Source organism: Tupaia chinensis, unplaced genomic scaffold (assembly GCF_000334495.1).
Source record: "Tupaia chinensis unplaced genomic scaffold, TupChi_1.0 Scaffold139457_1, whole genome shotgun sequence".
NCBI lineage: Eukaryota > Metazoa > Chordata > Mammalia > Scandentia > Tupaiidae > Tupaia > Tupaia belangeri.
In genome coordinates this window covers 1,000,642-1,012,475 of record NW_006199342.1, presented here as the reverse complement: position 1 = coordinate 1,012,475, position 11,834 = coordinate 1,000,642, and the positions used below count along the sequence as shown (strand labels likewise).

Here is an 11,834-nt window from a genome sequence, read left to right as displayed (position 1 = left end):
CGATGGTTTAAACTCATGTCTGGCACGTGTGTGTGCATGCCCAAGATTCCAAGAGGAGAATGGAAGAGAAGGGATTGCGGTGTGGCCATCCTCCCTGGTGGATGATTTCTCACTTTCTGTCTCTCTGTCTCTCTCCATCTTTCTGGCTGGTGCACGCATCCTATAGCAAAAACCTCTCCAAAAAAAAAAAAAAAAAAAAGGAGCTGCATCAAGTTCAGCATTTAGATGTATCGCTTCCTGGGATCTGAGCATGGCGGAGGAATACAGCAGCTACAAGGACATGCTAATGCAGCTGTGTGGAAGCAGTCACTCAAATACTGCTAGTGCTGTCACTGGGAGTGACATGTATTTCCAGTGTGGAAACTAACTCCTGGTGAAATTCTGAATAAAACAGAGTATGAATTTCCCTTGGTTTGATGGTAGCTGTGTCTTTGCAAATTTCACTGCATAATGAAAGCTTGCAAAAAACATTGTGTTTTGTATGAGAAATGAGGTTCAGTGTGGGTTCAGATAAACAGACTTTAGTCTGCAGGAATATCCTGCTGGCCATTCCAAAACCTTGCACCAGGAAGGGCAATTCTTAATTGCATGGGTCCCTCATATGTTGTCATATGCCCAACACCCTTGGCCCTCCCTAATGGCACTAACTCCCCCACTAAGTAATTAAGACAGCCGAAAGTGCTCCCACACTTTTTCAAAATGACCTTCAGGGCTGGTGCCCATCGCTGTGAAGAACCACTGGCTTACAGACGAGTTTACCAGCTGTCAGAGGCAATGAGTGGGTTATTTCTGCCTTACTGGAAGCTTTGTTCAAGTAAATCCCTTCTAGCTCTTAACATTCAACCAGTCCATGAGTAACTCTCATGAAGCCATTACTTGTTCTCCTTCTGAAACATTACATTTTTTAAAAACTCCTTTGCTATTCATCAAGATATTAAAGTACATATCCATGCTTAAAAGCTGTGTTAGCCAGGGGGCCAGCAGTTAGCGTAATGGCTATGTCGCTGGACTCCCACGTAGTCGACCGCGGTTCGCATCCTGGACCCGGTGGCTTAAAACTCACACGGGGCGCATGTGCGTGCAAGCCCAAGATCCCGAGAGGAGAATGGAGGAGAAGGGATTGCGACGTGACCATCCCCCCTGGGGGGTGATTTCTCGCTTTCTGTCTCTCTGTCTGGCGAGCGCACGCGCCCTATAGTGAAAACCTCTCAAAAAAAAAAAAAAAAAAAAAAAGGCTGTGTTAGCCAGGACTCTTTCAGCTGCAAACAACAAGAAACACATACAAACTAGTGTTGATCACACACAAAAGAGGAATTTATTGTCTTAACTTGGGGAGCCAAGGGTAGAGCTGATTCCCAAACAGCTGGATCCAGAAATCCAAGTGAGGTTTTGGGAACGTTCTCCCTTCCTCCATCCTTCTCTTTCTTTCTTTCTTTCTCTCTTTCTTTCTTTCTTTCTTTCTTTCTTTCTTTCTTTCTTTCTTTCTTTCTTTCTTTCTTTCTCTCTCTCTCTCTCTCTCTTTCTTTCTTTCTTTCTCTCTCTCTCTCTCTCTCTTTCTTTCTTTCTTTCTTTCTTTCTTTCTTTCTTTCTTTCTTTCTTCCTCCACTCTTCTTTTTCTCTCCCTTCCTCTGCCTTTCTCTATCTCTTTCTCTTCTTTTCTCCTTTCTCTCTTTTGCTTCTACCCTTCATCCTTTTATAACTCCGTTTTCTCTTTCTGCCCATTTCCCTCCCCCTACGAAGCTCAACGCAGGCTCTCTCCATTCTCATTCTAGCTACTCTCTGTAAGGCTTCGCTTCTCCTCTCCTCTCTGCTCTGCACCTCACAGGTCAAGGTGAGATCCGTGAGAGAACGAAGAAGAAAAGTAATGGGATGTTAGCTGTTTAATGCCACGAGGGCCAGACCTTGTCTTTATTTACTGCTGTGTCCCAGCACCCAGGATAGCATTGCCTGTTCTGAGCACTTAAAAAATACTGACTGAAGGTCAGCTCCACAGCCTAGTGGTTGGGGAACCAGACTCCCACATGGCTAACTATGGTTGAATTCCACCTCAGCGACTTGAGAAATTCACTGGGCTCGCTTGTGTGTATTCCCCAAAGCCCAAAAGATGGGGAAATGGAGAAGGGATGGCAGGGTGCTTTCTTTCTCTCTCTAGTAAACATATGTGCCTTCTGGCAATTAAAAAATAAATAAATAACATAAAAGGACTGATTGAATTGCTCAGTTGGAACTAGAGCAACTGATGAGGCACTGTGGAAAGAGGGAGGCTTTAGTGCTGGTATTTCTCCACAGAGCTTTCCTAGATATTGCGATTAAAATGTATCAAAGGCCCCAGAGGCTTTTTTTTCTCCATAAGCAGTGCTAAGACAGATCTATAGTGTTGTAAGATAGTTGCAGGACGGAGAAATTCAATGGGAGAGATACTTTTCTCTCTGAAACCATGCATAGTTTCTCACCCACAAAGTACCCCAAATCATCTCCACCTTACTTTGTTTAAAGTTACTTACAGGATGGGGACCAGCAGGTGGCGTGGTGGTTAAGGTCCTGGACACTCCCACATGACCATGGTTCGAGTCCTGGACCTGGTGGCTTGCTTTCTCATTTTCCATCTCTCTCCTTCTCTCTCTTTCTGGTCAAATTTTTAAAAAATGAATCAGTAAATAAAATTAAATAAAATAATCCTTTAAAAAATAAGTTACTTACAGAAGACTAAAATCAGCATTGACTAATTGATTCAATTAATATAATACTGAAGTCATTTTGACTCATTAGGCCACTTTAAAATTTCATTTGTTATTTGCATCTCAAAGAATATACTTTTACAGGTCATTTCCTGTAGAGCATTAATCGAATTAGGCATATACTGAATTATAGTAAAAGAGCTTTCTACATAATAACAGAGTCAATGCCAGTCTATCTGATGTGCTTTGCTGCATTTTTAAAATCAGGATATTATATATTATTTTGCACACCTTCTAAGTGATAGAGAGTTCTTCTTTTTCTTACGTGGGATAAAAAATATTTAAGTCGGGTTGCATTTAAAAAGCTGAACTGGGTGGGTCAGAATTGCTAGTGTTTAAAAAATGTGAACAACATCCTTAATATAGCTATTTCTGACTAACCCAGTGGGTGTGATACCCAGGGGAAAACAATAAGTTCACTTATTGTGCGTTTGAAAAGTTAGAGTTCAGAACTCTGCTATTTTTTAAACAACAACAAAAACTATTCAAGAAATTACCCAGAGTTTTATTTAAGAAGAAGTTGTTGCTGATGAAAAATTGGGCATTTAAAAACTTAAATTAAAAAGAAAGTTTAATAAACATATTAGAAGAATGCAATCTATGCTCTCCACCCAAATTTCTTTTAAAAACTATTTTTTTCCAAATGATCTTACCTATTCCACCATAATTGCTATAGTGAATACAATATACGTTGAAGAGAATCAATTCTATGAGCAGTTGTCTCTTTGTGATGAAACTGGTCCATCCAATGTACACTGTATTTATTATTATTATTTTTCTCTTTCTTTCTTTCTTTCTTTCTTTCTTTCTTTCTTTTGTTTTTCTTTTTTTTTACAAACATGTGCACTTTATTGACTCCCACTGTAGTCAGACATGTGAGGAGAAGCAGCTGCAGAAAAGCAAGGGGCAGGCCCAAAGGCCCCAGGGACAGGCCAGCAGTGGTGGTGGACAGGCCATGGCCACCGACTATGAGCCTTGGAAAGACTCTTTCATCAGTTGAATCATATCTGCAATTATTACTGGAGCAGCGGTGAAAAGGATGATGAACATGACCGTCAGAATGATGCCGATGACTAGGGCGAAGATGTTCAGGCACTTGGCAGTGGAGGGCTCCCGATCACGTCGCCCCCATCACATCGCCCACCATCTTCCTGTCCCTAGATTTCACGGAGTAGGCGAACACGATGAAGCCCAGGCAGCAGTAGTTCACGTAGACTGTGTTGAACAGGGACCAGACCACATGGTCGGGCACCGAGGTCTCGCTTTGGATGCTGATCACGGTGGGCGCCCCGGGCACAGATACCTCATGCTCTTCCTTGAGCATCTCATAGTTTGGGGGAGGGCCAGTGCTAGCGCGAGTGAAGGTTTGGGAAGAATGGTTCATGGCGCACACAGCTCTGATGGCGAGGCAGCCTGCTGTTCTAAAAGTGGTTTCGATTTTTCCTTATTATTATTGTTCTTAGGTCTTTGGCATAGAACACATGCACTCACCAGAGAAAAACAGAGAGAGGGAAAGTGAGAAATCACTCCCCAGGAGGGATGGCCACCTGCAATCCCTTCTCTTCCATGCTCCTCTCAGGATTCTGGGCCCGCACACTCAGTCATCCTGCATGTACACACACTTACCCAGAGTGATTTTCAAGCCACTGGGTCCGGGGCTCGAACCACAGTTTGCCATGCGGGAATCCAGCGTCTTAGCTACTCACCACCCGATGACCCCCTAGTGTATACTTTATAAGAATTGTTCAAGTATAGCCATAGCTCAGTCTCATGATTCTATATGCTAGGCACTTTCTAAACATTTCGGAAACATCACATTCATCTCTTACAACAAAATATATGATAAATACCATTATCAACTCCATTTTATAGGTGCAAAAACAAAAGACACAGAGAAGCTATTGTAAATAGCTAATGCAAAACACAGCTAACAAAAGTCAGAGTTAGAATTAAAACATGACCTGGGGCTGGTTCAGTGTCACCGTGGTAAAGTGCTGCTCAGGAGAAAGCCAGATCTCACATGTCAGCCACAGTTTGAATTTGCCAGCATGGTTGGCCTGAAATAGACCAGTCATGTGTCTAAATACCCAAGATTCATTGGCTCGGAGGGCTAGAAGAAGGGGATCAAGGCATGACCAGACCCTGTGGAGGGTGCTCTTAGCTCTCCTTCTTCCCATGTTCTCCCAGCATGTTCAGGTCAAGCAGAGAACCAAATCCAAGCCCGCCCACATGGCTCTGTATCTCACTGGCATTCCCTACTGCCTGGGCCACAGCACTGAGCCATGAACACACTCCTTAATAATTCATCTTTCTAAGACCAGCAGTTGGCGTAATGGCTATGTCGCTGGACTCCCACGTAGTTGACTGTGGTTTGCGTCCCGGACCCGGTGGCTTAAAACTCACGCTGGGCGCGTGTGCATGTGTGCCCAAGATCCCAAGAGGAGAATGGAGGAGAAGGGATTGCAGCGTGGCCATCCCCCCCGGGGGGGGGGGAGGTGATTTCTCGCTTTCTGTCTCTCTGTCTGTCTGGTGAGCACACACGCCCTATAGCAAAAACCTCTCAAAAAAAAAAAAAATTCATCTTTCTGATGCAATTTAAAAAGTCGTACCTAGGGGCTGGCAGGTGGCGTGATTGGTAAAGGTGCTGGATTCCCATATGGCGGACTGTGGCTTGAGTCCTGCACTTGGCAGTTTGCTTTCTCACTTTCCCTTTCTCTCTCTCTGGTCAAATTAAAATAATAATAATAACAACAAATGGAATTAAATAAATAAATAATTTTTTAAAGACATTCTATTCAGTAGCTTTCAGCCTTAACACACTGTAGCAATGAATAAAGTGGCCGAAAATACAATCTAAACCCAAAAATAAATTTGAGACTTGAATGGTACAAGTATATTGTATAGCTTATACAGGAAGGAATAACTTAAAAACTACTCAAGTGTCTTTCTCTTTGGGCTTCTGAATCTTGATTGTCCTAATCAGATACGGACTATATTAGCTGAAGGAAAGAAGAGAGTGAAGAAAGGTTAAACAAAACAAAACAAAAAAAAACGAAGAAGGAAAAAAAGTACGAGAGAACCCATGCTGTATTCATATTTTCTTATCTTTCTTTTCCTTTTTTAAAAAAATGTTTTGCTATAAGGCATGTGAGCTGACCAGAGAGAGAAAAAAAAGTGAAAAAATCACCCCCCAGGGGGATGGCCATTCTACAATCCCTTCTCCTCCATTCTCCTCTTAGGACACACACATGCCCAGTGCAAATTTCAAGCCATCGGGTCCAGGACTCAAAGTACATAGCCAGCCATGTGGGATCTAGTGCCTTAACCTGCACGCTACCAGCTGGCCCTCGTGTTCTTGATTCTGTGGCATCTGGGGCCTCACTCACTAGGCAGAGGCTGTCCCTCCAAGGAGAGCTAAGTTCTGGAGATACCAGACAACTCAGAATCGCCCTTAGAGCTCAGAGTTCATGAAAATTTCCCGAACCAGTCAATCCCAAGTCAGCTTACCATTTATCGCCCACACCTTCCCATCGTCCAAGCTTCCTTCCTTTCACCCCTCTGCCTCCTGATTGACCTGCTGCTTCTCCAGTGTGAACCTATGTGGCATGGGTAGCTCCTGTTTTTAGGGATCTGTGAAATAAAACCTTCTTCCTTATGAAAATAATTTCTGTGTCTGTGCATCTTACTGTACCTGACTAAAAACATAACTTTTATTCTTTTTTCTTTTTATTTTTTTTTGAGAGGTTTTTGCTATAGGGGATGTGCGCTTGCCAGAAAGAGAGACAGAGACAGAAAGTGAGAAATCACCCCCCAGGGGGGGCTGACCATGCCTTCTCCTCCATTCTTTTCTCAGGATTTCAGGCACGCACGAACACGCTCCTGGTATGAGTTTAAGCCACTGAGTCCGGGACTCGAACCACGGTCGACTACGTGAGTCCATCGACATAGCCATTACACCAACTGCTGGTCCCTGCCTTGTTATCTTTTAAAACACATGCTCTGAATAAAGATTAATATATGTATAATACACAGAATGAATTGTGAGGTATACTCAGTAGCTTTGGGGATTGTTCATATGTTCAATAGATAGATACTGGGTGCAGATAATCCAGTAAGGACACTGCTAGGATCAGTTTCCTTTTCACTGCAGCAAGGAGCCCATGATGATCCCTCACTGGAATGGCTCATGAGATGGCTCTGGCCCCTGGCTCACTTACATTCTGAGGTCACAGATTATCACTGCCTGATGTGGCCTGACTGGGATGGCCACTTTTCCCTTCAGGCCCTTCATGCTGAGTTTAACCTTTGCCAAATACTAATCTGCAACCTAGGATGCTGCTTTGATGTCATCTTTCTTCAAACTGATATCACGACCACAGCACCAGTCATTCTTCTCTGTCAGACACTCTAAGAATGGTTCAGAGACGTTGAAACCCGTCTTGGTGAAAAGGAAACTTGGAGCAGTTCGTTTTGCAGCAGCTCTCTACCCTGCAGTAGAGTGAGTAGACACAAAGAATCTGGAATTATGTTCTCTGCCTCTTACAGAGCATATTTATAACTGAACAGACTCACAAAACTTGGGACATTAAAATCTACCCCATTTGAACAACTAGCACATAGATGAGGCACACTCATGCATCCTATCTGTTTTTTGACTAGCTGAGATCGTATCTACACGTAACATGAAAAACAAAAGAAATGATTAAGGTCTTCACATTTTAACCACACTGCACCTCTCTTGATTCCTTCGGCCCCTTCTTCAACCCCGCTTCTCTCCCGTCAGTTCTTGCAAGGGCCAAGAAAGCTGCTTCTTCAGGATTTCTCAAACTGGTCATGGCTTCGCTGTTTTGAAGTTGGTGGTTAAACTAGGTATCTATTTCCTTTCAATTTCATAAGCAGATTCGGCATTCGAAAAAAAAAATTGAGCATTATTCATGATACCTAAGGCATTGCACCAACCTAAGTGCCCCAAAACTGATACCTAGATTTAAAAAAGTGTGGCACTGGGGCTGGGAAAGTGGCATGGTGGTGAAGGACACTGGCTGAAAGCGGTTGGAGTCTTGTACCTGGTGGCTTGCTCTCTCACATTCTCTCTCTCTCTTCTGACCCTCTCTATTCAAATTAAAGGAAATAAATAAAGTTAAATAAAATAATTATTTTTTTAAAATGTGACACATGTACACAACGGAATACTCTTCAGCCATAAAGAACAGCAAGACTGTCATTTAGCATAAAGTGAGAGAATACCAAAGATTTCATGCTAAGTGAAATAAACCAGACAATGAAAGACAAACACCGTATGTCCCTGCTCAACATATATAAAATGCCTGCAATCTATGGTAGAAATTGAAAGACATAAATAGAGAGGGCAAATGAAGATACCAGAAGCTATATAGGAGGTAGGTGAGTGAGAGGGCTCTGGAAAAAAGCATTTAAGAGACACAAGAATGTAAGGTTCTTTGTTGAAGATGATGAATATGGTAATATCCTTGATTCAACTATCATGCACACTACATGCATGCCTTGAAAAACCATATCGTACACCAAAAAAAGTATACAACAAATAAATGTAGATAAGAAATTATAAAAGAAAAAACATATTGAAATAAAAAACATATTGAAATAACAAAGATGATGCTGTAGTTAAAGGTTCTAGTCATATAATCAAATGCAAGTTATGTCAGTGACCTGGGATTGTTTTCAATAGCTGATTTATCATCAATAATGGAAGACAGAAAAGAAAGTCAATTTACAGGCTGGGGCAGACACAGCATTAATCTGCTTTTAAACACAGTAACTGTGGCACAATAATTCATTAGAATTTTACATTCAGAATAAGGCTGGCAGGCCGACAGAATTTAACAAATAAATATGCCTCCAATTAACCAGTAGGTGTCGCTGTTTGAATGTATTGGTTTCAGCTTTTTCTATAAAGTTCTGCATAAAAAGTCCAATAGAAAATATCAAACAATTTTGATTAACTTACAACTAGTTTGATATTTATAAATCCATACTCTTGATTTAAAACTCAAAGTAGTGACTTAGGTTCTTACTGTTAAAATAATTACTAGAAAGTCACTGTAGGCTGAATGGTGGTATGCCTACAAACGATTCACATTTTAACTACAAATGATTTGCTATAGTTTAAGAACTTTTTTATTAAATAATTATTTTATTAAACTTTACTTATTTATTTTAATTTGACCCAGAGAGGGACAGAGTGCAAGAGAGAGAGAGAGAGAGAGAGAGAGAGAAAGCAAGGAACCAAGCTGCCAGGTCCGAGACTCGAACCGCAGTTAGTCATATGGGAGTCCAGCACCCTCAACCATCATGCCACCTGCTGGCTCCTTAGGAATTTTTTTTTAATATAAGACTCTTAATATAATAGGTCTTCTTATCATGGAAAACATGCTGGGCTTTTAAGGAGAAAGTGAGAGAAAGACTGAGCTCTTTCTAACTAGCTATTGAGTGAATTTAAAAATGCCCCCCAAAACATTTTGTACACATTCAGCATCCCTCAACATGCCAAAAATCCTTTCAAATGTGGCATGAGTCAGGCCGCTTCTTGTTTCAGGTCTTTCAGTGGATTCTGGACACCACACCTTGCGTGGTTTCCAGGTAACTTCTCCTTCCTGCACGTCCCTCCCTCTCCTGGTTGGCCCTTCCCCAACTCTACTCTTTTCCTTCAGTTCTCTACATAGCTGACTTTCTAGAGAACAGGGATCCCCACATTGCTCCACTAGCACTTTGGGTATAATTCATATTTTACCGTTATAAATGTGGTTTATTAATATCTCTCTCTCTCATGATCAGAACTTTTTGAGGCAGAGGTTAGGTTATTTGCACAGCCCATAAATCTTAACAGTGGCTGGCTCATGGCTAGTTCTCAAATGCTGGCAGGAAGTTTATTTCCAAACATTTTAGACATTCTTTATTTTCCTCTTTCCTTCCCTTCCTGAGCAATTCAATCCCACATCTATCAGATGAACTTATGCAAGGTAGAGCGAGGAGCTTAGGGAGGTAAAATAGGGGCAGAGAGAGAAACCAGAACAAAGTTGGCAATTCAGGAGACCAGCCCATGGCCTGGTGGTTAAGGCAAGTGGATCCCACATGGCAAACCGTATGGTTTAATTTCCTGGACCCAGTAACTTGAAAAACATGTTGGGTGCATGTGTATGTGTGCCCAAAATCCAGAAAAAAAGGAAAGATGGAGAAGAGATTGCAGCGTGACCATGCCCCTGGGGAATGTTTCCTCACTTTCCCTATCTCTTTTCGGTCTCTCTGCCTTTCTCTGGCAAGCACATGCATCCTCTGACAAATTTGAAAAAAAAAAAAAAAAACTGGATATAAAATATAAAAATATTTTATCCTGAATAAAAATATAAGTAAGCATATAGATACATAGAGATGTATGTGTGTGCATAGGTGCATACATGCACACACACAACCCTTAATTCTGTCTACTCAGAGGGCCTGAGAACAACGATATCTCAAAAGCAATGAATACACCTAGCACTGAGATCTTGGTTTCTAAACACCATTCTTCACTAAAAGGAAGCAAGGATCTTTGGGAAACGTTACTTCTAGGCCTGGGTCAGGAAAGTGTAAGGTGCACCTGGACTGTCCCGGGCTAGGACAAAGGAAAGTGCTGAAGAATGATGGAGACATGTCAAAAGAGCCTCAGAGAACTTCATTGGCCAAATCTGGGACACTTTACTCATTAAACAATGAAAGAATGGATTGTAACTGTTAATTAAAATAGGACACCATGAGTACATATTTAATGATTTCATAAATAATTTGAATACAATGACAGTTGATGATGAACAGATTATATAGCTTCAAAGCACATCTTCTCAAAATATATATTATGTGCAATGAGAGAAAGAGTAACTTTCTAGAAGCCTGGCAGAGATGCTCAATAAAAGGGATTAAGTTATTAGTAATAGAACACAACAAAATCATGGCACCGGAAAGGATGCAGGAGGAACCCACCATCGCTTATGTGGCAGTCTACGGAAAAAGCATACCTGAATCCCATCAGGAGAAAACAACAGAAAACCCAATTCACAAAGGGACACCCTACAAAATGACCTGGTGTGTCTGAGGAAAGGACCCCAACTGCAGCAGCCTAAGGCCAGCCGGGTAAGTGCAACACACTGCTCTGCACGTGGGCCTTCTGCTATCATGAACATTCTCTGGACAACTGGTGGTGGAAGGGGTCTGAAGATTAGGTGGTAGTAAATTTCATTTTCATATCTCCATGTTTCATTCGAACTGGCTATTGACTGCTTTTTATATTCTTTTTTTTAAATTAAATTTAAAAATGTTAATTTTAACTATCCTATAATCCAGCATCTAGTAGGTTATCTTACTCTCAAGTAATCACAAAGGGGGAAAAAGTTCTTTGCACCAGACTATCAACTTGTTTTTAGGTCTTAGATTGCTTTCACTTTAAAAAAACACATTTTTTGTTTTTTAAAAAAGAAAAACTAAACCACCCTATTGGTAACCATTCTAAGCCGAATGCAAGTTGGTGAACTTTTTAGAGGCATAATGCATTCGGTTTTGTGCCTTCTAGGAGTAAATTGAAGAGTTGTGTGCAATTAACGGACGAAAAAGAGTGAGACAGAGAGAGACGTACTTTTTAAAGGTTGGAAGCAGTTTTAAAATACGCCACTGGCTCACAAGCCCTCCCCTGCCTAGAGATCGCTCGCCTTGCCCCCTGGGAGCTGAGCCCGGAGCGCCCGGCAGCAGCCATCTCCCCGCGTACCCTGGCCGCATAGTCTCTTCCGAGAGAGAAAGTGGAGCCGAGCGTTGTGAGGCTTTCGCTCCTCCCAGCCCGAAGCCGGAATTCTAATGTCTAATGTGGTGTGCTCCGTGAGACGGGTGTACATTTTTTTTTTTTAAATTTAGAAATTAAAGAAAAAAAATAAAAGGAAGCTCTACCAGGAGTGGGGTTCGAACCCACGCGGACATATGTCCATTGGATCTTAAGTCCAACGCCTTAACCACTCGGCCATCCTGGTGCAGGCGGATGAGCCTTCGTTCGCTCTTCCTACAAGCTGTATTCCACCGTCCTCCTCGCACCCTCCC

At 41.9% G+C, this 11,834-nt stretch overlaps 1 non-coding gene and 1 pseudogene across 1 annotated transcript; both read right to left on the bottom strand.

Moving 5' to 3' along the window:
• Positions 1-3,704: 3,704 nt before the first annotated feature.
• On the bottom strand, positions 3,705-4,122 carry LOC102473772 (interferon-induced transmembrane protein 2 pseudogene; annotated as a pseudogene).
• A 7,562-nt stretch (positions 4,123-11,684) lies between these two features.
• Positions 11,685-11,767, bottom strand: TRNAL-UAA (transfer RNA leucine (anticodon UAA)). The gene has a single exon. It is a non-coding gene; the product is annotated as a tRNA-Leu (tRNA).
• Positions 11,768-11,834: the final 67 nt, after the last annotated feature.